The 25,364-nt window shown below is 43.9% G+C and overlaps 4 long non-coding RNA genes and 1 pseudogene across 5 annotated transcripts; 3 read left to right on the top strand and 2 right to left on the bottom strand.

The window, feature by feature from the left end:
• Window positions 1–5,705, top strand: part of LOC126984353 (DNA polymerase epsilon subunit 2-like) — a 39,868-nt pseudogene extending 34,163 nt beyond the window's left edge.
• Window positions 5,706–10,292: 4,587 nt separating this feature from the next.
• LOC126984844 (uncharacterized) lies at window positions 10,293–11,354 on the bottom strand. The gene is made up of 2 exons (XR_007737943.1): window positions 11,000–11,354; window positions 10,293–10,846 (listed from the first exon to the last, which is right to left on the bottom strand). It is a non-coding gene; the product is annotated as an uncharacterized LOC126984844 (long non-coding RNA).
• LOC126984840 (uncharacterized) lies at window positions 10,301–15,232 on the top strand. Its single transcript, XR_007737939.1, has 3 exons — window positions 10,301–10,782; window positions 12,309–12,565; window positions 15,084–15,232. It is a non-coding gene; the product is annotated as an uncharacterized LOC126984840 (long non-coding RNA).
• A 253-nt stretch (window positions 15,233–15,485) lies between these two features.
• LOC126984838 (uncharacterized) lies at window positions 15,486–16,298 on the bottom strand. Of its 2 annotated transcripts, none has more exons than XR_007737934.1 (2): window positions 15,899–16,298; window positions 15,486–15,646 (listed from the first exon to the last, which is right to left on the bottom strand). It is a non-coding gene; the product is annotated as an uncharacterized LOC126984838 (long non-coding RNA). The 2 variants fall into 2 exon arrangements; XR_007737935.1 differs by having other exon boundaries at window positions 15,486–15,562.
• Window positions 16,299–17,034: 736 nt separating this feature from the next.
• LOC126984836 (uncharacterized) lies at window positions 17,035–25,150 on the top strand. The gene is made up of 4 exons (XR_007737932.1): window positions 17,035–18,516; window positions 18,830–19,137; window positions 21,981–22,125; window positions 24,883–25,150. It is a non-coding gene; the product is annotated as an uncharacterized LOC126984836 (long non-coding RNA).
• The last annotated feature ends 214 nt before the right edge of the window (window positions 25,151–25,364 follow it).

The following is a 25,364-nucleotide window of genomic DNA, read 5'->3' as shown; positions in this document are numbered from 1 at the left end:
ACAAATGTAATGAATATAGGAGAAGCGTCTGTCTTGCTGACGTCTGCTAAATAACAGAACTTTAATACTTGTCACCGTTATGTAATGCCCAGGAAACATTAGGCTGTCGGCAGATTTGAGCGGTGTATTACAGCGACACACTACACATTTTTTCATCACATTTATTCTTCACAGTTATTCTTTACATTTATTCTTCACGTTTACTTTTTGTACATTTATTTTTCACATCACTCCTTCATAATCCTCCGCTCAGCTGATGGAGTGTTGACATTTCCCGCGCTCCGGCACACCAACACTGCCGAATCATGCGTGTCCATCTTGTCACGACTGTCACCATGACTGTGGAAGTGGCCCTCAATCCCTGTCAGCCTTCCCTTCATACAAGACCAACATCACCAAACCAGCGTGGAAGCCAAACTGAACCCCTTGCGTCCCTCCTCAGGCCGCTGCCCAGGTGTGTCACTGAGCCCTGCGGAAGAAGGTTCGCTCGGCCGCCTTCGCCACCAACCCTTGCCGGCTGGTCTACTGTACGCAGGAGATGGTGGTGCTGCGGGAGGACCTGGTGGGAAAGATGTGCCGGAACTCTGTCCACTTCCCGCAGGACTGTGATCTCGCGCCTCATGTGAGTGTGGGCGGCTGTCTCCTTGATGGTTTGTTTTGGTCTTACGCCGCTTATTGCCTTCCTTCATGTTTACTTGCTTTCTTCTGTAGTTGGTTCCTTCCCTCCTTCCTTCCTTCCTTCCTTCCTTTCTTTTGTTTCTTCCCTGCTTGGTTCCTTCCTCCCTTCTTTCCTTCCTTCCTTCCTTCCTACCCTCCTACCCTCCTTTCTCTAATTCCTCCCTTCCTTCCTTCCTCCCTTCCTTCCTTCCTTCCTTCCTACCCTCATACCCTCCTTTTGGTCTTACGCCACTTATTGCCTTCCTTCCTGTTTACTTGCTTTCTTCTATAGTTGGATCATTCCCTCCTTCCTTCCTTCCTTCCTTCCTACCCTCATACCTCCTACCCTCAATAAACAGATATTGATAAATCTTGGGGGTCCTTCACCACAATACTGAACAATGCCATAAGCATATGCATTCTATCGTAACAGACGTCCAGCTTCTAAGAAGAAACCCAAATGGTGGAATAACGAAATTCAAAATAGCCTATCTCTTAAAAAATGCGTATACAGTAGATACATATCAACTCAGAGCGAGGCTGACAAACTAGAGTTGGACAGAATTCGCTTGAAACCAAGAAATTAATAAAACGAAGCAAGAAAAATCTTGAAGAATATATAGCGGAAACAAGTAAATCTAATCCTAAAGAATTTTTTAGCTATGTAAATAATAAAAAGTCACTCACTTGTGGTATCGGACCGCTTGTTAATGATAATGGTAACCACACGAACGATGAAAATGAAATGGCTACAATCCTAAATAACTTTTTCGCATCCGTATTTACCGACGAAGATTGTTTATCACCTCAACCGCCGGAGGTTAGAAGGACCGAAAAGATGTTATGGCGTGTTCATCGTAGAAAGTGACATTTTACGCACAATTGAAAAGATTAAAGTAAGCAAAGCTCCTGGTCCAGACAAAATTACCCTAGGGTCTTAAAAGAAATCAAACATCAAATTAAGTAACCGCTCTCCATCATATTCAATAAATCTTTAACAGCTGGAAAAGTTCCGTCGGATTGGAAACTTGCAAATGTCACACCAATTTTCAAAAAGGGGGACAAGTCTCATCCAGGAAACTATCGACCAATTAGCCTGACATCTATTGTTTGTAAGTTAATGGAGACTATCATTCGCGACAATATGGTGAAATTCTTCGAAGAAAATAATATTATAAATAATTCGCAACATGGCTTCCGTAGTAAACGTTCGTGTTTGACTAACTTACTTGATTTTTTTCACTATGTTTTTGAGGTGTTTGATGAAAGCAGATCAGTAGATATCACATATCTGAATTTTCAAAAGGCATTTGATAAGGTCCCCCACCAACGATTGCTCAGCAAACTACTGGCGCACGGTATCTCGGGTAACATTCACAATTGGCTTGCGGACTGGCTCTCTGAGCGGAAACAGAGAGTAGTTCTAAACGGTGTTACATCTAACTGGCTCGACGTCAGAAGCGGCGTACCTCACGGATCAGTGCTTGGCCCCATGCTCTTCTTAATTTATGTTAATGATATCGATGATGGGCTCACTTGCAAAGTATCAAAATTTGCTGATGACACAAAAATTGCTAGTAAAGTAACTGCGACACTCGACGAAGAAGCTTTACAATCAGATCTAGATCGACTTGCACGTTGGACCAATCAATGGCAAATGAAATTTATTGTTGACAAATGTAAAGTGTTGCACATCGGAAAAAATAACAATCGCGTTGATGCGTAATGAATGGCCAACAACTTTCTGAAGTAAGTAAAGAAAAGGATCTTGGAATCACTATATCAAGCGATTTAAAGCCCGGTCAGCATTGTTCAGAGGTAGTTAAAACTGCAAACAAATTGGTTGGCTTCATCGGACGAGTCTTTAATAATAAATCGGAAAAAGTAACTTTAAAACTGTATAATTCATTGGTTCGACCCCGTCTAGAGTACTGTGTACAGTTTTGGTCTCCCTACTACAGAAAAGTTGGAATGGGTCCAACGAAGAGTAACAAAGATGATTCCTAGGTTGAGAAATTTGTCATTTGAACAAAGGCTTAAAGAAGTAAATTTATTCAGCCTATCAAAACGAAGAATGCGAGGCGATCTAATAGAAGTGTTTAAAATGTTTAAAGGATTCAGTGATATTAATGCGGAAGATTACTTTACAATTGATCGATCGAATAGAACAAGAAGAAATCACAATTTGAAGATAAGTGGTAAAAGATTCTCGTCGCACGAAGCTAAACACTTCTTCTTCAGTCGAGTTGTTAATGTTTGGAACTCTCTACCCTGTGATGTCGTTGATAGTACAACAGTTATGGCCTTTAAGAATAGATTAGACAAGTGTTTTGAATCCAGCCAGCAACTAAGATATTACTCATTGTCGTAATAACGTTAAGTTCTTTCGAATACTGGTGTCCTTGTCCGCTTTTATCGCCCGGTTATTGATAGCAGTAATGGTAGTTCTTTCCTCTTTCCTACATAATTTCCATGCAGTTTTTCCATGCTGCATGGTTCTTTTTCCTTTCCTGCCAGCTTTGGCTGGAGGGATGGGGGGGTGGCGAGGAGCCTTCACCTTTGCTGTCCTTCATCTTCCACCTTTGATTAGATAGTTAGTGTAGCTTGTCACAAACAACCTCGTAAGGACCAGCAGGTCTGCTGTTTTTTGTTCTTCCTTTGTGTTCCTTTGTGTTCCTTCCATCCTTCCTACCCTCCTTTCTCTAATTCCTCCCTTCCTTCCTACCCTCCTTTCTCTAATTCCTCCCTTCCTTCCTCAAATTCCTCCCTTCCTCCCTTCCTCTCCCACACCCTTTCCTCTTTCTCTCTCTTCGTCTTCCCTCCCATCCCTTCCCTTCCCTTCCCGCCACCCTCCTCCTTCTCCCCCGCCCCGACAGGTTGCCAGGACCATCGTGAACCAGTGCCACCTCGCCCCGCTGCCGCTCCACACAGTGCCGGTCTACTGGAACTTCGATCACTGCATGTCGCTCTACCCCACACCAGACGTCATCATCATCGCCGACAAGGACAAGGCTTTTAGCACCACCCACAGCGGCACCACAGTATTCAACCCGGTAGGAAGAGAGAGAGAGAGAGAGAGAGAGAGAGAGTAAGGAAGGAAGGGATAGTTTATGAATTTTGGAAGGAAGGAAGGAGGAAGGAAAGAGAAGAAGGAAGGGAAGAAGGGAAAGTATAGGAAGAAAACGAAAGGAGGAAAGGAAAAGTGTAGGAATTTTAGAAGGAAGGAAAAGTGTAGGAATTTTAGAAGGAAGGAAAAGTGTAGGAATTTTAGAAGGAAGGAAAAGTGTAGGAATTTTAGAAGGAAGGAAAAGTGTAGGAATTTTAGAAGGAAGGAAGGAGGAGAAAAAGGGAAAGTGTAGGAATCTCAGAAGAAAGGAAAGGAAGGAAAGGAAAGGAAGGAAAATGTAGGAGGGACGTAAAGGAGATTGTTATTATTTTTTCTCCCTCTTCATCTTTATTTCCTTTATCTTCTTTCCTTCCTGTTCATTTCTTCCATCTTTTTTTTTTTCTCATTCATTGTCTCCACCTTCTCTGTCTTTCCCATTTTCCATCTTCTCTCTTCTTCCTTCCTATTCCTTTCTTTATTATCTTTCTTTCCTTTTCTTCTCTCATTCTTCATCTTCTTCACCTTCTCTATCTTTCCCATTTTCCATCTTCTCTCTCTTCTTCTTCCTTCCTATTCCTTTCTTTCTTATCTTTCTTTCCTGCTTCCTGTTTTATCTTATTTATATTTTTCTGTGTTCCCTCAGCACCTGTTTTTCTTTGTTATTCCTTTCTTCTTTCTTATCTTTTTAATCTTTATCTATTCCTTCCTTTATCTTCTCTGTCCCTTTCTTCTAACCTGTTTCCTATTCCTCAGTAATTCTTTATCTCCTCATTTTTATCTTCTTCATCTTTTTCAGTCTTTCTTTAGCATCTGTGTTTCTTATTCTTTGTTTATTTGTTATTCTCTTCTTTATCCGCCATTTCTCAGCCTCTCTTTTATCTACCAATCCTCGGCAGTTCGTCATCTACCTCTCGTCTTCCTTCCGCAGGGCTCCTTCTTCAGCAGCGAGTTCTCCTTCAAGGTGTATTTCCCCTCGGCACGGCAGGTGGAGGACAGCCAGATCAGCTCCACGGAGGAGACCTAAGCACGCTCGGTATCCTTGGACGCTTTGGGTTCCCACAACAACAAGAACTATTTCCACAGAGAAGATTAGCTGGGTTGGGTTCTCATGAGTTCTGTTCATGTTCATAGTGCAGAAGCCTTGTTGAACTGTCATTAGGCTCATGAATCTACCTAAAGCCTTGTCAAACTATCACCAGGCTCATAACACTACCCATGGACATACTAACACAACCTCCACCAAAGCCTTGTCAAACTATCACTAGGCTCACAACACTACCCATGAACATACTAACACAACCTCCACCAAAGCCTTGTCAAACTATCACTAGGCTCACAACACTACCCATGGACATACTAACACAACCTCCACCAAAGCCTTGTCAAACTATCACCAGGCTCACAACACTACCCATGGACATACTAACACAACCTCCACCAAAGCCTTGTCAAACTATCACCAGGCTCACAACACTACCCATGGACATACTAACACAACCTCCACCAAAGCCTTGTCAAACTATCACTAGGCTCACAACACTACCCATGGACATACTAACACAACCTCCACCAAAGCCTTGTCAAACTATCACTAGGCTCACAACACTACCCATGGACATACTAACACAACCTCCACCAAAGCCTTGTCAAACTATCACCAGGCTCATAACACTACCCATGGACATACTAACACAACCTCCACCAAAGCCTTGTCAAACTATCACTAGGCTCACAACACTACCCATGAACATACTAACACAACCTCCACCAAAGCCTTGTCAAACTATCACTAGGCTCACAACACTACCCATGGACATACTAACACAACCTCCACCAAAGCCTTGTCAAACTATCACCAGGCTCACAACACTACCCATGGACATACTAACACAACCTCCACCAAAGCCTTGTCAAACTATCACCAGGCTCACAACACTACCCATGGACATACTAACACAACCTCCACCAAAGCCTTGTCAAACTATCACTAGGCTCACAACACTACCCATGGACATACTAACACAACCTCCACCAAAGCCTTGTCAAACTATCACCAGGCTCACAACACTACCCATGGACATACTAACACAACCTCCACCAAAGCCTTGTCAAACTATCACTAGGCTCACAACACTACCCATGGACATACTAACACAACCTCCACCAAAGCCTTGTCAAACTATCACTAGGCTCACAACACTACCCATGGACATACTAACACAACCTCCACCAAAGCCTTGTCAAACTATCACTAGGCTCACAACACTACCCATGAACATACTAACACAACCTCCACCAAAGCCTTGTCAAACTATCACTAGGCTCACAACACTACCCATGGACATACTAACACAACCTCCACCAAAGCCTTGTCAAACTATCACTAGGCTCACAACACTACCCATGGACATACTAACACAACCTCCACCAAAGCCTTGTCAAACTATCACTAGGCTCACAACACTACCCATGGACATACTAACACAACCTCCACCAAAGCCTTGTCTAACTATCACTAGGCTCACAACACTACCCATGGACATACTAACACAACCTCCACCAAAGCCTTGTCAAACTATCACTAGGCCCACAACACTACCCATGGACATACTAACACAACCTCCACCAAAGCCTTGTCAAACTATCACCAGGCTCACAACACTACCCATGGACATACTAACACAACCTCCACCAAAGCCTTGTCAAACTATCACCAGGCTCACAACACTACCCATGGACATAACAACACAACCTCCACCAAAGCCTTGCCAAACTATCACCAGGCTCACAACACTACCCATGGACATACTAACACAACCTCCACCAAAGCCTTGTCAAACTATCACTAGGCTCACAACACTACCCATGGACATACTAACACAACCTCCACCAAAGCCTTGTCAAACTATCACTAGGCTCACAACACTACCCATGGACATACTAACACAACCTCCACCAAAGCCTTGTCAAACTATCACCAGGCTCACAACACTACCCATGGACATACTAACACAACCTCTACCAAAGCCTTGTCAAACTATCACCAGGCTCACAACACTACCCATGGACATACTAACACAACCTCCACCAAAGCCTTGTCAAACTATCACTAGGCTCACAACACTACCCATGGACATACTAACACAACCTCCACCAAAGCCTTGTCAAACTATCACCAGGCTCACAACACTACCCATGGACATACTAACACAACCTCCACCAAAGCCTTGTCAAACTATCACCAGGCTCACAACACTACCCATGGACATACTAACACAACCTCCACCAAAGCCTTGTCAAACTATCACTAGGCTCACAACACTACCCATGGACATACTAACACAACCTCCACCAAAGCCTTGTCAAACTATCACCAGGCTCACAACACTACCCATGAACATACTAACACAACCTCCACCAAAGCCTTGTCAAACTATCACCAGGCTCACAACACTACCCATGGACATACTAACACAACCTCCACCAAAGCCTTGTCAAGTGCAGGTGTGTGAGCCCTGAAGTGCTTGAGAATATGGACCCAACCTCTCCACTCTGATGGCCTTGTTCTGTCACTGCAGTGGTTGATCTCCCCCTGTTCTATACCCATTCAAGTTCTCCCAAGCTGCTCCATTTCCCTCTGCCCAGTAGTCCTACCCATTCCTGAACACCTTGAGGAAGTTGGAATCCTTGCCCATGGGTTGTATTTCAAAACATTTCGTCGCCCGAGTTCACACATTTGCCAAGGCTTTCAAAGGAGTTTTGGGCATTTAAAGGAATAGTTTTATGAGCCTGGGGGTAGTTTGCCACTTCTTCTGTATCATGAACCCAAGAAGACACTCATTAGAACCCAATTGATCCCCTCTTTGGCCTTTAGAAATGGTTGATGTAAGAATCAAAAGTGTCTTATAATAGTGAGCTAAGCCTCATCTCGTGCTGTGTAACGAGAAATATTGGTGAGTTTGGTAATAAAGGTAACACAGCCTTCCTTTTGCTCTATATTATCCTCTACATCTCTAAACGGCCTTCATTCATTCTACTGTATTTTATTCTTCCTTCATCTAGGTTGCCACTAGTGAAAAGGAAGAAGGAAAATACAAATTCCCTATATGCGAATCTGGAAGGAATGTGGCGTACAAGATGTAGGGAGCAGTATAGGCGGCGTGCACGAGAGTTACTGTTCACCCTCGCAACGGGGCTGCTGTCAGGTTGGAGGTGGCTGGTAGTCTGGGAAACGACTTGTCGGGGAACTCGTTCGTGTTGCTGCCGCAGGTATATATGGAGAATCACTACGCGCCTCCAATATTGCTCCCACAGCAATAATAACCTTTCCAAGGTATCACATACTGTTGTGTTACTCTAGTTTTACCGGCGCATCGAGCATATACTGCGTCTTCAAGTGATGATAAGAAATAAGTAACATAATATTCCTGTCCCCTTCAACAAAATTAAAACACCTGGTAGTGGGGAGGGCTATGAAGACCAGGGGAATTGTGGGGTAAAAGCAGCTATTGCAATGATGCTGCCTACCTGAAATGAAGCGATTCTGTGCTCTACTTGCGGCGAAAATATTTTTTTTTTTAAGTAAAGCTACCAATGACGGCCCAGTGGGCCAGCGCCATTTTGATGGCAACACTGCGCCTGTAATTCATAAAGGCTAAGTGCTTAGTTTTGGGCCCTTAGTGCGTAGTTTTGAGAACATTGACGGCCGTACCATAAGGCACCCTCCTCAACTATAGAAACTCTTCGGCCAATTTCTCATACCATAATCTTCGAGGGGCCCTCTCTGTAAGCGAAGGAACGGTATTGAAGGGTTTTTGGAATCTGGCAAGGGGTCAAGATAGGTACATCTTCGTGAGCCCCTCCGCATATTTTATGTGTCAATTCTGCATTTCTCTCATTAATATAGTAATAAATGATACAGGAATTATAATAAAACGTATTTGATCTAATATGAATCTGCAAAAGTTTTTTTTAAATAAATGATTTAAAGTTTTGTTTAAGACTTTAGGGTTGTATCATGATTTTTAACCCTTGCCGTGTTGCCGTGTCAACACGCCTCCTTGGTCAACTCAAGGAGCTAGGTAGTCATTTCCTATAGCTCCGATGGGGCTCGAGCACTTTTCTAACGGCCCCTTGCTTGACGGGATGGTAGCGAGGGGCAGAGAAGCGATAACGCCGGGCACATGTGGACACGTACCCTGGCTGTGTGCGTGGAGAGAAGTGGAAACCAAGGGGTGCTGACGCCACTCCCCATCCCCAAGGCCTCCCGTCTCTTCTCACATATATATATCTATATATATATATATATATATATATATATATATATATATATATATATATATATATATATATATATATATATATATATATAGAATAAATATGGGCGAGGTGGCAACACTTCGCGCCTGGTGCCTGACCGCAGGCCCGCGGGCGGGCAGGCCTTGCTCCCCGCCCCCCTGCTCGCTCCTCCCGGAGTCTTCCAGAGGCCCATAGACCACGGGGGAAGCTTCCAGCACAACACTATTATCATATTTACGTATAAATGCTCATAAATCGCGTTTTTCAACTTGAAATATAACTAATTGCGAGTAGAGGAAGCCCATTTCTTTATAAAATGATGAGATATACACACTTTGAGAGGCATATGATAAGTGTGGGCGGTATGGCAACACCGACGCCCGGCCGGGGCATTGCCATACCTCCCTTCTCCTTCATTTTCCTACCTCCTCATCCATTCGATCATCCATCCATCTCTACATTTGTCCCTCCGTGGGACCATGGACCTTTGTCGGGTGACAACCCATGAGTTGGGCTGCAGATATGGCAAGACAGTCTTAACTTTCCCTCGTTCCTTCCTTCCGTCCTTGGTTCCTGTCTGCCTCGATATATGTGCCACGTTATTTTTAATTTGCTTTCTTCCTGCCTCAATCTCCTCCTTATCTTCTTTTTCTTCCCCTTAAGCGTGTTCTTAGATAACAAGACATCGAACAGAAGAGTTACCTTGACGTTAATGTGCAGCAAACGACGAAATAATTAAGTCCCTAGATTACGATTTAGTACAGTATGCCTTAAAAGGAAGAAAATGGAAAAAGAGGACGGGTTCTTTTGGAGCGGCAGCTCAAAGACTATAAGAGAAAGATGGGAAAGCTTCTATCTAAAAGCGATAATGTGAGGCAGATATAGACCAGCAGCGCCATCTGTTGAGCCGACGCCAAACCATATCAAGTATGTCGTCTGCAGGTGTAGGGTCTCCTCTTCATCTTCTTGTGACCTTATCGCTTTGTAGTTTATCATATGCGTAGATCTTATTTTTGACATTATGTATGAACAATATTTATTTTTTCATCATTCAGTATGTGTTATATGATTATTATATGCTATCTTTCATCAGTGGCGGGTGGTATAACCACAAAGACCATAGTTCATGAAGTGTACTTTTTACACACACACACACACACACACACACACACACACACTCAGCTATTTACTTAACTAATTAGTGTATTTTGGACAAAGAAACAATGCTATAAAGGTGCAGTTCAGTTGTATTTGTCTAGAAAAGTATATACAACAAATATATGCTGGCATGTAGATATATGGCACGCATTGTGCATTATAGAAAATGCATGAACACAGACACACAAGCAAAAGAAAATATGAGAAAGAAATATTGGTCTCATAATTATACACAAAGTAAAGAAAGATAATAGGGCAGTAATGCAATGGAATAATCTCAAGAATATAGGAATAAGAATAATAAAGAAAATTACACATATAACAAATAGACAAGTACAGTCACTTATAAAAGTTACATACTACCAGGCCATGTAAATTGAACTTATAGATTATCTGAAGTACACAGTGCAGCAGGAGGTGGTCACTGGCCTCCTCCACGGTCCTGCACCAGGGGCAGTGACTCCTTGGGCAGTGAGGGTCGGGGCCAGGCGCAGGCGGTGGAGGTGAGCGCTGAGTCGTGTGTGGCCCAGGCGGAGGCGTGTCAGGTACTCCACGTGTCAAAGGTAAACACTTGCTCTTGCTGTACAGGTGACCCGTTGGAGAGTCAGGCCTTCGCATCGGCACAACCTGTAAGAATAAAAACAAAACAAGCAGTATCCATTACACATCTTCCAATTCCCTATTTCTTGCACACCACATCTTTTCCAGAAAACTCTTAGGTAAAGATTCGTATTAGGTCCGTCAGTATCTCATAATCTACTGTTATGCCGGACGTATTACTTGGGTTCCGTGTCGCCGTCACAAGACTCCGTGGGAGGGAGATTATACATAAACACTTTGCACAACTTCTGTTGTTTAATATTCTTCCTTAGTAGTACACTTCACTCTGACTCTTCACTGACCACTAGCTTACTATAACTGGGACTGGACTCCTCTCGCCCTCTTCTCCTATATATATCCAGAACAGTACAGTCTAGAATGTTACAGTATATTTTAGATCATACAAGAACATGTAGCAAAAATATATGGGAGTTGGCAACACTTCCCGCCTGGCTCGCCTTGCTCCCCGCCCCCTTGCTCGTTTCTCCGGGAGCCTTCTAGAGGCCTATGGTCGCCGGGGGAAGCTTCCAGTACAACACTACTTTATGAAACATCACTATCTCTTCATATATCTTTTCTACAAACCTTCAACAGTCATGGAAACGCGTTGAAAATCCAATTCAAGGAATTTTTTTTACTTTTGAAAATAAGGGATAATGTTTACGAAAGCGCGTCGCCTCCTCTGCTGGCCGCGGCGACGCTGCAGCCGCCGCAGCCGCAAAATAGCTCGCAGAGGGCTTAGGGTCGGGGAGTATATTTAAACTACTCCAACCGAACTTTACAACCTACTAGCGGGGGGGGGCTGCGCCCCCCTCGACCCCCCCCCCTCATGTATATGTGACTTATTTCAGCGAGGAGGTATTTCTCGCAACACCCGCTGCAGCGTCGCCGCGGCCAGCAGAGGAGGCGACGCGCTTTCGTAAACATTATCCCATATCTTCAAGAGTAAAAAAAAAGTCCTTGATTTGGATTTTCAAAGCGTTTCCATGACTGTTGAAGGTTTGTAGAAAAGATATATGAAGAGATACTGATGTTTCATAAGGTAGGTAATGAGATACTGGCACGGACCTAAAACGATTCTTAACCAACTCTTCATGGCTTCTATAATTCTATCATTTGCTTCATCACTCAGTCCCAGCAGCAGCAGCATCCATTCCATCTCTGTTCCTGCAATCCTCCCATTCACATCCCAGCCCATCTCACTCAGTGCCACCCTCATCATCTCCGTCCTTTCTCTCCGGTACCTCCCACACACCAGTATCACATGCACGACAGTTTCATCCACACCCCTGTCACACATCTGACACACTTTGCTGCGGGACTCAGACCACCTGTAATTTCTTGCATTCACATTCCTTTTCCTTGTACGTGTAGTACATGTGTCAATATTTGTAAACTAGGATATTTTTGTCCAATCTAGGGATTTTTCAGCACGAGTCTAGGGAATTACTGATTTGCCTGCCGCTACACGCACGACTCGTGCGTGTAGCGGAATTATAAAGTTCCAGTTGGCAACACTGCCAGGTGACAACAACAGCACACGCCGAGGCCCGAGCAGCATCCCTTCTGGCCCTGCCCAACCAGCCCCCTAAAACACCCCAGAAGAAGAAGACGACGAAGGCTCCACACCCACGGGCCAGCGCTGGGGACCTGCTGGCCAGCGACACCCTCAGCCCCAACACTGCCAGGACAACACCTCCACCACCGCCGCCGGGAAGTCTTAACCTTCTCATGCAGCAGAAGTAGGTAAGCTTCTCCTTGACAGAGTGGAATCAAAGGCTCTTCGTCTCATCAGCTCTCCTCCTCATACTGATAGTCTTCTACCTCTCAAATTCCGCCGCCATGTTGGCTCTCTTTCTATCTTCTATCGATATTTTCATGCTGACTGCTCTTCTGAACTTGCTAACTGCATGCCTCCCCTCCTCCCGCGGCCCCGCTGCACAAGACTTTCTACTCATGCTCATCCCTATACTGTCCAAACCCCTTATGCAAGAGTTAACCAGCATCTTCACTCTTTCATCCCTCACGCTGGTAAACTCTGGAACAATCTTCCTTCATCTGTATTTCCTCCTGCCTATGACTTGAACTCTTTCAAGAGGAGGGTATCAGGACACCTCTCCTCCCGAAATTGACCTCTGATTTTGAACACTCCTTTAACCTCTGTTCTGGAGCAGTAAGTAGCAGGCCTTTTTTAATTTTTTTCATTACGCCCTTGAACTGTTTCCGTAGCTGTAAAAAAAAAAAAAAAAATGCACCACTCACAGAAGCTCTCAGAAGAATTCCGGAAGAGGCTAACAAAGCCTGTGTCTCCGGCTCGAGATAACTCTTACTCTGATCGTTATGGTGGTCTCCGTGGTCGAGTTGTCTGGACCCGTGCCCAATATCAATGGCTTCCATGTGCTCAAGTTTTTGTCTCTGTGATCTCCATGCCTTTTCCAACCTATTTTCAAAGGTTTTAACTGATGGTGCACTCACTACTGCTTCAGGGAGGCTGTTCCAGATATCCACCACTATTACAGAATGAATATTTTCTTATATCTAACCTGGCACGTTGTTTATATATCTTCTTACTATGTCCCCGTGTAGCTTGATAATTTTGATCCAGCACACGCCGCCGCCGTGAGAGGACGTGCCTGCTCTCTCCTCAACACATTTGAACTCAGCTGGCCTGCCTCCACTTTACTACAGCATTTTTGCTGAACACCGGTAGTTTGCTCAGCCCAACCGGTAACCCTACCACCTTTCTTCCTTGCAATGCCCTTTCTCTTATCTCTCCCTCCATACCACCATGCTTACACATAACTGATCCAAGGTACGTAAACTCATTGACCTCCTCCATTTCTTCACCATTCAGAATTATTTTGCATTCTTTTTCACATTCAATTCCCACTCTATATGGGCATAAAAAATCTACAACCTCACTTCTACTTTGCTCACAAACCATCTCTTTACTTCTGTTGACATTTACTTTCAGCTTTCTCCTATTACATACACTATCAAAAACACTGACCAAAACTACATAGTAATTTCCCGAATCTTTCTCCTCGACATTTTTCTTTCCGGCATTTGCTCTGAATTCCTTCTCTCTTTTCCTTTCCTCAATGGTCATATCATGAGACACACCAACCTTCCTAAATATTTCACCTTTGGCATCTTTCAGCCTGAACAAGTTTCTCGTAATCCTTTCTTTCAAGGATCCTCTCAGTCACCACTATGAGCCTTGGTAGGCTACTCTGTTCTGTTTCTCCCTTGTATCTTCCAATTCGTCTTATCTCCTCAATATCACTGTCCAAACATGTCAAGCCCATCTCACTGCATAATTCTATGAAAATTAGCTTGTCATGCTCAATTTTTTCAGACCTAATTGCCAAGTTCATGCCCTCTTTCACCTTCTCTGGGATACCATACAAGACAATGTTGTTTTTCCTGTCTAATCTATTTTGTACTTGATTGGTAGTTTTATCCAACAGTTCTTTACCATTATGAGCATTGAGGAGCCCAAAAGCAGTAGCTCCTTCAGTACTAGACCCACTGCAAACCTTTGATGCCTCTGTCTTCAAGACATCCCTGTAGGATTTTGCCAAATCTTCCTTCACCTCTGCACTCACTTTGTTCCTCGTGTCGACTGTTATATCAACTGTTTTGCTTTCCACTGCTTCATTAATCACACTCTTGACTTCCTCCCCAACTTTCTGCTTGACTTCATCAATCCTAGATTTGAACTCACTGTTCACTTGAGACCTGATATCATCTCTAATTTCCTCCTTCAGATTCTTGACATCACTCTTGATCTCCTCTAAGGCCTCAGTGGTTTTAGTTTCCAGGGCATCCATACGTCTTTCTACTTTATCCTGTCTCTTGGATGTGTTGGTTACTTGTTTGAACAATTTCCCCGCAACAATATCGCATTTGGTACAATACCAGTGAATCTTACTTACTTGATTGCTGCTCAGGAAATTATACACTGCCTCAGTGACCTCCTCACACTTTATGTGGTGCCACATTTCACATAGTTCACAGCCTAGAGCCTTGTCTTCCTCACCAACCTTAACCTTACAGACTGGGCATGTGTCTGTTTGTTTATCTGCGTCGCTATCGTCTGCCCCTGTCAGCTGATCATCCCCGCCCCCAGCCGCAAGGCTTGTTTTGCCAGATCCAACAGTATCCTTGGTTTTTGTGCCCGCCTTCTTACTAGACGGATTATTCTTCGAACGATTCATTCTTCTGGCAATATTACTATTGGAGAATTCCTTCACTTTTACAGAGCTCTCACGGGCACGTCCACCCTTGACCACGACCACGGACCCTAGGCCGCCGGTGTGTGGAGGAAAAGACAACAAGGAAAGAACGAGGACAATAGCAACACACTCAGCTTCCGCAAAGGTTGGGGCCGCCTCACCTGCAGGGCTGGACAGCAGCATGAGTGGCCAGGACAAGCAGGAGCAGACTGCTGCAGGGGGCAGGAGGGTCAGTGGTCACCAGATGAAGCAACTGGCTGCTGGCAACTCCAGCAACAAAGGAGAGAGGAAGTTTGTGTGTCTGGAGTGTGGAAAAGAATTAACCACAAGGCAAGGCCTCAGATATCACACCCTTACACACACTGGTGTGAAGAACTATGAATGTAAGGAATGTGGGAAACAATTCATCCAGAAGAGTCACCTTGATACACACACCCTTACACACACTGGTGTGAAGAACTATGAATGTAAGGAATGTGGAAAAAAATTCAACCGGAAGGGTAGCCTTGATACACACACCCTTACACACACTGGTGTGAAGAACTATGAATGTAAGGAATGTGGGAAAAAATTCATCCGGAAGAGTCACCTTGATAGACACACCCTTACACACACTGATGTGAAGAACTATGAATGTAAGGAATGTCGGAAACAATTCATCCGGAAGAGTCACCTTGATACACACACCCTTACACACACTGGTGTGAAGAACTATGAATGTAAGGAATGTGGGAAAAAATTCATCCAGAAGAGTACCCTTGATAGACACACCCTTATACACACTGGTGTGAAGAACTATGAATGTAAGGAATGTGGGAAACAATTCATCCGGAAGAGTCACCTTGATACACACACCCTTACACACACTGGTGTGAAGAACTATGAATGTAAGGAATGTGGGAAACTATTCACCCTGAAGGGTCACCTTGATACACACACCCTTACACACACTGGTGTGAAGAACTATGAATGTAAGGAATGTGGGAAAAAATTCATCCGGAAGAGTCACCTTGATACACACACCCTTACACACACTGGTGTAAAAAGTCATGAGTGTGAAGAGTGCGGGAAGAGGTTCAGTGTGAAGCAGGCACTCGATCGACATGTCTTCAGGCACTATGGCCTTAGAGAGTTCAAGTGTGATGTTTGTGGAAAGCTCTTTAAGACAAAGAGAGACATTGCCAGGCACATGAAGATCCACTTCTGAAGTGTGTCTGCCTACAGTAGTTATAGTGACCAAGGTAGGGAAGGGAATGGGAGGGAGAGGAAGGGAAGGCTAGCCCAAGAACAGGAAGGGAAGGAAAGGGAAGGAAATCCCAAAGAAGGAAAAGGGAGAGTAATGTGGTGTGGCTGGGTGTGGTGTGGTGTGGGTGGGTATGGTGTGTGGTGTGGCTGGGTGTGGTGTGTGGTGTGTCTGGGTGTGGTGTGTGGTGTGGCTGGGTATGGTGTGGTGTGTGGTGCGGATGGGTATGGTGTGGTGTGGTGGGGCTGGGTGTGGTATGGTGTGGTGTGGTGTGTGGTGAGGCTGGGTGTGGTGTGTGGTGCGGCTGGGTGTGGTGTGGTGTGGTGGGGCTGGGTATGGTGTGGTGTGGTGTGGTGTGTGGTGCGGCTGGGTTTGGTGTGGTGTGGTGTGTGGTGCGGCTGGGTATGGTGTGGTGTGGTGTGTGGTGTGGCTGGGTATGGTGTGGTGTGGTGTGTGGTGCAGCTGGGTTTGGTGTGGTGTGTGGTGTGGCTGGGTATGGTGTGGTGTGGTGTGTGGTGCAGCTGGGTATGGTGTGGTGTGGCTGGGTATGGTATGGTGTGGTGTGTGGTGCGGCTGGGTGTGGTGTGGTGTGGCAGGATTTGACTCGGCGACTTTTTACCTCGCTGTTGGTGGTGTTTGCAGAAGGACAAGCAGGACCCGGACGGTGACATCATTATGAGGCTTGAGTACGGTCTCCTGAAGTCTTCGTCCGTGGAGCTGATTGGTGAGTTGGCGACCCTGTTTTTTCTTTGTTCGCATGTCTTTCTGTCTCTGTCTCTGGTTGTGGCTTTTAATTGATGGGTCTGTCTATGTCTGTGTCTCTGGATGTTTTATTTGCTTCTCATTTTCTCTCTCTCTGTCTGGGTCTCTCTTTGTCTTTGTCTGTCTCTGTTTTTCTCTCATTTTCTCTCCCTGTGTGTCTCTGTCTCTTTGGATGTTTTATTTGCTTCTCATTTTCTCTGTCTGTCTGTCTGTCTCTGTCTCTCTCTGGATTTCTGTAGCTTTTCGTGATGGTTGTTTTTTTCTGTTTTTATTTTCTCTGTGTCTGTCTCTGTTTGTGTCTCTTTGTCTTTCTTTGTCTGTCTCTGTCTCTCTCTGGATTTCTGTAGCTTTTAGTGCTAATGGTTGTTTTATCTACTTCTCATTTTCTCTGTGTCTGTCTATGTCTTTGTCTGTCTCTGTTTGTGTCTCTGTGTCTGTCTTTGTCTGTCTCTGTCTCTCTCTGGATTTCTGTAGCTTTTAGTGCTAATGGTTGTTTTATCTACTTCTCATTTTCTCTGTGTCTGTCTCTTTGGTAGTATTGCTTTCCTTCTCTTTCTCTACTTATCCCTGTTTCATTTTCCTCCGTTCTCATTTTTTGTTCTCTTTCTGTTCTTATGTCTTATTTTTTCACCGTTTTCCTTTCATTCTTTTCCTTTTTCATTTCTCTCTTCCTCTCCTTGTCTTAGTTTTCCCTTTTCATTTCTTCTTCTTCCTTTTGCTGTCTCATTTTCTCTGTGTGTCTGGCTCTCTGGATTTCTGTAGCTTTTATTTATTTATTTATTTTTACAACAAAGGAGACGGCTCAAGGGCAACAAAAAGTGCATAGAAAAAAAAGGCCCGCTACTCACCGCTGCCATAATAGACGAAAGTAAAGAGTGGCCAAGAGAGAGGTCAATTTGTGGTGGAGAGGTGTCTTGATTTTGGGAAAAGATGTCTACATAGTTTGTCTATTTTTGATCTGTTGTCTGTCTGGAAAGCTGGATTTTCTTATAGCCTTCTCAAACTAATGCTTCCTCTACATAGTTTGTCTATTTTTGATCTGTTGTCTGTCTGGAAAGCTGGATTTTCTTATAGCCTTCTCAAACTAATGCTTCCTCTACATAGTTTGTCTATTTTTGATCTGTTGTCTGTCTGGAAAGCTGGATTTTCTTATAGCCTTCTCAAACTAATGCTTCCTCTACATAGTTTGTCTATTTTTGATCTGTTGTCTGTCTGGAAAGCTGGATTACCTCACGTCATTAGAATGCAATTGATACCTTTTCTTGGCCTTTGGAAAGAGTTGATGTGAGGGGAAGTGTTGATGATGCCCGCCTACAGTCCTTGCTGAGCAGTTTCTGTGTCTTTCAGAGCGTGTGAAGCAGTTTGCCAACCTGGTCCTGGCCCTCATGATGCTGTTCGCCAGGTACAATCACTGGATGGTGGGCGACAAGTTTGAGAGACTCGCCCCCTCACTGGTAATTATGCCCCGTTGTCATTTTTCCTTCTCTCTGTTCAGGGGCAGGACCTAGTGTTTTTTATGCCTTTTTTGTTTTATTGCCCTTGAACTCTAAAAGATAAAACTACATGACCTCCCCTAACCTAAAAGATAAAACTACATGACCTCCCCTAACCTAACTTAATCTCCCCTAACCTAACCTAGCCTCCCCTAACCTGTCCTAACCTTACCTAACCTCTCCCTACCCTAGCCTACCTTAACCTAACCCCTGTAACCTCCCTCCTCCCTAGCCTACCTTAACCTAACCCCTGTAACCTCCCTCCTCCCCCCAGGTGTTCTTCATGCTAACCTGCCGGCTCATCGCTGAGTACCAAATCCACCGGAAGGAGAAGATGGACAAGGCGGCGGCAGCGGCAGTGGCCAAGAAGTCACCCGCCGCAGCCGCCGAAGGGAAGGACAGAGGAACAGCCGCCAACTCCATCGCTGGCGGCTCCACGTCTACTCTCGTCTCCTCCTCCTCAGTTGCCTCCGCCCTCTCCTCCTCGCCTTCCTCCTCCTCCTCAGTTGCCTCCGCCTCCTCCTCCTCCTCTCAACATGGACGGTCGAAGAAGGATGTTTAGTGTGGAGGTGTTTGATTGGGGTTTGTGGTTTGTTGTTTTTATTTTCGTTTGTATTTACCTATTTGTAGTCTACAGGGCCCAAGCTAAGCTCTAATAGTCCCGTCTCCATATCTACATTCATCCAGCCTTTCCTTCATTTGATGGACACTGCTCGCCTCCACCACTTCTTCCCGCAAGCTGTTCCAGGTGTTAATACTTCTATGTGGAAAACTATACTTTTTCAAGTCACTCAAACAGGTTCCTTTATTAAGTTTCTTTCCATGTCCTCTCAGCCCCCTGCATTCTCACAATAGAGAAGAGATCATCTCTATCCACCTATTCAAACTTATTTACCAACTTATACAGCGTAATCAGATCTCCTCTCTCCCTTCTTTGTTCCAGTGTCGTCAAGTCCATCTCCCTCAATCTGTCTTCATACGTCATATTCGAGAGTTCTGGGACCATTTTAGTAGCAATTCTCTGTATTCTTTCCAACTTTCTGATATCCTTCTTTTTGTGAGGCGACCACACAACAGCAGCATATTCAAGTTTTGGTCTTTTCAGTGTTGTTATAATTTTCTTCATCATTTCCTTGTCCATATAATGGAATGATACCCTTGTATTTTGCATCATCCTGTAGGTTTCTCCAAATAACTTGTTTATAAGCTTTTCTGGGGATAGTGTGTCTTGCATCGTTACTCCTAAGTCTTTTTCTTCATGTACCACCTTTAAGTTTTCTTCTCCCATCCTGTGTGTTTTCCTCTGTCTTTTTTTACTTTTCCCCATTTCCATAACATGGCATCTGTTTGCATTAAGGCGAGCGTCCGGGTAGCAGGCCGACAAAAAAATAGTTATAAGTGGTTTCACCCTCCATACCCACTCGACATGTTTTGTTATTTGTAGAAAGTCATACTAAAAAGTTTATATAAGAAACCCAGCAAAGTTAGCATACATCTATTGATTTCTAGGGAAGTCTGGCAACCCTGGGTGAGTGTGAGAGCGTGGGCTGATGGCTGGGCACTGTACACAATGAAGTCAGTGCCTGTGTAGCTGAAAGGGGACAGATGCCGCCCGCCTTGCACTCGCCGATACTTGATACTGCTACACCACACGTTGTTTGCCCACTGTATCCTGCTTTTTGCCTGCTGTCAGCCATGGGACGGGTGTCTTAAAGATCAAGCAGAGGAGGGATGCCTGGAAGAAGAGCAAGGACGCACAAAGACAGCGTGTTGAACCTGACCCCACTACCTTCAATAGGTTCCAGGTGCTGGCAGACACCATGGAGGATGAGTTTGAGACTCGCCTAGTTGGGGACTCCATGGTGCATGGCCAGCTGGTTGAGTTCTGTGGTCATTCATCAAATGGCTGCAGAAAACTTTACTGCTATCCAGGTGCCAAACTGGACGACATCACCGCAGCGTGTGATGATGTCACGAGAAATGCCGACCGAAACACCCTCTTTGTCATTCACGCGGGGACAAATGACATATAGACAACCCGTTCTGAGGAACTGCTTGAGAAATACCGCCGCATGATCAAGCAGTATAAACGTAAAATGGATGCCAGTAACATCATAATCTCAGGAATCCTCCCGAGGGTCAGTGCCGAATCTAGCTTTTACAGTAAGGCCTTCAGCACAAACAACAGACTTCAGTCCCTTTGCTCACAAGAAAACGTCCAGTTCGCTAACTTGTGGAACAGTTTTTACTACGATTCAGATTTGTTCTTTGCTGATGGCATCCACTTAAACCCTGTTGGAGCAGCCCGTTTCGGGAGGCTGCTCTGTGACCAAGTGGCTCTTCGAAAGCCAAAAAACGCGGAGGCGAGAGCACCAGCAGCTCCACCGTAAGGGAGCACTCAACCCACAAAACCCCCGACTCGAATCACGTTAAAGCTTGCTATGTAAACGCTCGTAGTCTACGTAACAAATTTGAAGACTTAGAAGTCCTTGCAGCTACAAATCATCACCACATCATCGGAGTCACAGAATCTTGGATAGACACTTCAAATAGAGATTTCATTGCGGAATATAGATTACCGGGTTATACCATCTTTAGTCATGAAAGAGAGAACAGACAGGGTGGAGGCGTTATCTTTTATATCCACAACTCTCTCCATCCAGTATCCGTGAAAACAGATATTATAACCAATGTAGACACAGTCTTCATTGAAATTAAAAATAAATCTTGTAAGATAGTAATTGGACTTATCTACAGACCGCCAAGGCAGACTCTTGATATCGACCACGCATTAAGTGAATTATTATGAGAAACAAGTAGCAGTTGCGAGGCAGTAATTGTTGGGGACTTTAACTTGCCAGTGAAAAGATGGGGTGAACCGTTGAACTGTCATACAGGGCTCGACCTGTACACAAATTTACTAGAAAGTGATTTGCATCAATACATTCAAGAACCGACTCGGGAAAATAATAAACTTGACCTTATCTTTTCAACGACAGCTGATCTAGTAAACGAAGTAAATGTTGGTCCAATTTTTAGTTCTAGCGATCACCGAACAATCACATTCAGCATCAATATGAAAAAGAATATTACATAGTAATAGTTTTCTTTCCTTATTTTCCCAGTTGATATGATATTGTCCCAGTGTCCTCTTTTGAGGACAGCTGATTTCAAGCTTATTAAAGGAAAATAAAAGCTAAGACCATTATGTTGCATCTTTCTTTAACCAGATGAATGTAATTTAATGGAAACTACCAAAAAATACTAAAAGAAAAGACCCTTGAGATTTAATAGGTTAAACCTTTCTTCCCTTCTCCCTTTTTTCCCCCTCGTGTGTGTGTGTGTGTGTGTGTGTGTGTGTGTTACCCACATTACTAACAGGCAGATGAATGGTGGCTGTCTGCTAACTGATCTTCTCTTGGCAGGTTTTGTTCCCAGCTGTCCCATGAAGGTCTCAGGCAGCAGCCATCCCTCATGATGATGCAGCTCCCCTCAGCCTACCGGGCGGCCGCTGGTGCTGGGAACACACCCACGCCTCCCCCAACCCAGCTGCAAGGGGAACTTGCTGAGGTGAGTGTGTGTGTGTGTTGACCGATTTATTTCTTTATTATTATTTTCTAGTCTATGGTACCGGTAGGCATAGCTGGGCACGATAACAGAAAACCTTATTCCCGATAACCGATAACTGATAATGAAAAACCTTAACGGCAATAACCAATATGCGTTAACTAGAGACACAAATATAGGCGATAACCGATACCCGATATAAATCCACAATTCCGATACTAGCTAGCGATAAGTCTGATAGGCGAAAACGATACTATATTGATATTTCAGATAGAACAACATTGATGAATTCAAATTTTCATTATCTGTATTTTAGGAAACTTACAAAGCCTTAAAACCACACGTTGACACGTACATATGGACGGTAATACTAGAAATGCCTGAACCGGTGTTGTGTTATTTGGTGTCTCCACTGTCAAAAATTATTTACAAACACTGGTCTCTCGTGAACGGTGCATGCTCAGACCAGCAAGCGATTTGCCCTACAGTCTCACAAAGCTTTTAAACCGTAATTAAGAGTTGCTGGAAGGCTGAATCAGACATATAGTACCACTACCACCATCCTCGCTGTTTCTAGAACGACACTGTACGAGTTGTATTTATATGTACAGAGTGTACGTCATTCTAGAAACAGCAAGGATGGTGGTACTGTATGTTTGATTCAGCTTTCCAGCAACTCTTAATGTGTTAAAATAGCATTGTGAGACTGTACACAGTGTACAGGTCTACACTTAATGGTCTGAGCATGTGCAGTTCACGAGAGACCAGTGTTTGTAAACAAAAGCGCCAGCTTTTGACGATGGGACACCAAATAACACAACACCGGGTGCCTTCAGTATCATGGCATGGTCACAAACAAATATGGAATATCAAATTTGAGGCAGTGAATAATAATTTTGTGGGCAAAGTTAAATGATTTTTCTCTATGATATATTGATTTTTGAGTAGCATAAAAAATACCCTAGTGTTTTAATTTTCATGATCTAAGTATGAAATCTCATCACCAAAGATATTTCATACCCCAAAGTTTTTTCATACAACACCCGGCCATGCATGCGCAGTAGGGAGACAACGTTTTTTTCTGAGGCGGAAAAAAAAAGTAGCGATTATCGCATGTTTGGTTACAAAAGTAACGAAGATACCGATATATATTTAACCGTGTAGCAGCGACGGGCCAAATTTGTGCCATGATATAACCCCCCCCCAAAATAGATGATACATAAACTGATCACAAATGCTTTGATATACATAATGAAATAGTTTGCGTGAGTGATGATTTTTTCTCATTTTTCTCACTTAGAGGGACCATTAAGAAACATGATCCCCGCTGCTACCGGGTTAAATAAGTAGCGGATGGTCGATAATCCGATTTTGTTATCAGCGATAAAGTATCGCGATAACTTATCGCGATAACGCCCAGCTATGCCGGTAGGCTTTCTTGATGGGTCCTGATGGTCGGTCCCAGCCCATCACGGTGCAGGCAAGTGTTTATAGTGGTGCCGTCTTGCTTGCTGTGCCCCGGAGCTCACCTGTGATCCCATTCAGAGCGAGACTCCAGAGTCTGGGTTGGCAGGAGGTCTTGAGGGCAGCATGGGGGTAGTCTGTGGCCACTCGGCGCTGACTGAAATATCCCATTTTGTGGTGGTGGGTGGGGCGCGAACCTGAGACCTCCTGAACGCGGTGAACCACTCAGCCACTGCCCCTCCATGTCATAATTCTCCTTGTTATGTTCCTCATAGAGTTTCCTTAAAGCCTTATAATATGTGCTGGATTTCCTGGTGTCAAAGATATTTATTTTTTCCCTCAAAATAGGAATAGAAAAAAATGGTAGTGCATATTGAGTTAGGTAACTGTATGTGTGTGTGTGTGTGTGTGTGTGTGTGTGTGTGTGTGTGTGTGTATGTGTGTATATGTGTGTGTGTGTGTGCGTGTGTCCCCGTGCTTTACGACGGCTGAATTTATGATCAAATTCCTATCTGTTACAGCAAACCCACGCTTTTAGGAGACAGCGACATAATGAATTTTGGCTTTAAGGAACATTTTTGCTTTCTCTCTCTCTCTTATATAATGTGGACACCTAACACTTGGCAGTTTATGGTATCTGTTAAGAACAATAGTGTGCCTTTTATTTTATTTTTTTCCCGATAACTTCCCTCACTAGTAAGAGTTGCTACATCAACATGCATTGCTTTATTTTAGTTTTTTTCTGTTTATCTGATAGGGATTGTGTGTTTAACAAGATAAGTGAGAATGTGATGGGCTCAGTGTCTGCAGAGCCGCAGGCAGCCGTCCTCCCATACTTCTAGATGAAATTTTACTTGGAAACTTTATATCCATTCCAAGACAACTGAAAGTTAGGAAAAGACTTGTGAAAACAGTTTAGAAAACTGGTTTGCAGAGCACATTAATTACATTAATCTTAACCAACTTTAGCACACACAAAAAAATAAAATAGCAATCTTGGAGGGTAGGATGATGGGGGCAGTTCCCCCCTAATGTCAGGTAGTCATACATATGTAAATGATTTCAATATTTGTGTGTGTGTGTGTGTGTTTTCACTTAGTAATATTATTTATATCCACAGCACATTATGAATTTGGCCAGACAGAAGACCAGGTAAAGATCATGCAGGATGGAATACTATAGACATCAACATCAGACGTGTAGAGGCTGAGAATGCTGGACAGGCCTTTGTCCTGCAGTGGACTAGTAATGGCGGTGAGTGGATGACACAAGGTTTGAACACCATCTTTATTGCAGAGTGCAACGATGGCAGCCTATAGACACCTTCACAGAGCGACTCACTGGGAGAGAGGAGAGAGTGTGCCAGGAGGCAGACCTGTATATTGAAGACCCGTGGGGATCCCTTTGTACTCCGGAGAGGCGTTCATGCATCACAGCCCCAGAAATGAACACAGCTTTTATTGTAGAATATAATTAAAATCTTATGTTGTATAGAATTCAGGAAATCAAAATAACTAAGATATTACTTATATATTTTTTCATTAAAATTTACACAGCCTTTTCATGTGCCCATTTCTTGAAACCAACACTGATTATGTAAACAATAACTTATATCAATGGAAATATTATAAATAACACTAAATGCTAATACAAATTATGTTAATAATAACCTGAACACCAGTTTGATGGAAAAGCAGAGGTTAGCATCCCTGACTACAAATCTGCAGGCCTTGGTCCAAATCCCGGCCCAGGCAGTCAGCATGCAACCCACCCAGCTG

This window comes from Eriocheir sinensis, chromosome 57 (assembly GCF_024679095.1).
Source record: "Eriocheir sinensis breed Jianghai 21 chromosome 57, ASM2467909v1, whole genome shotgun sequence".
NCBI classification, from domain to species: Eukaryota; Metazoa; Arthropoda; class Malacostraca; order Decapoda; family Varunidae; genus Eriocheir; species Eriocheir sinensis.
This window is presented reverse-complemented; position numbering and strand designations above follow the sequence as displayed.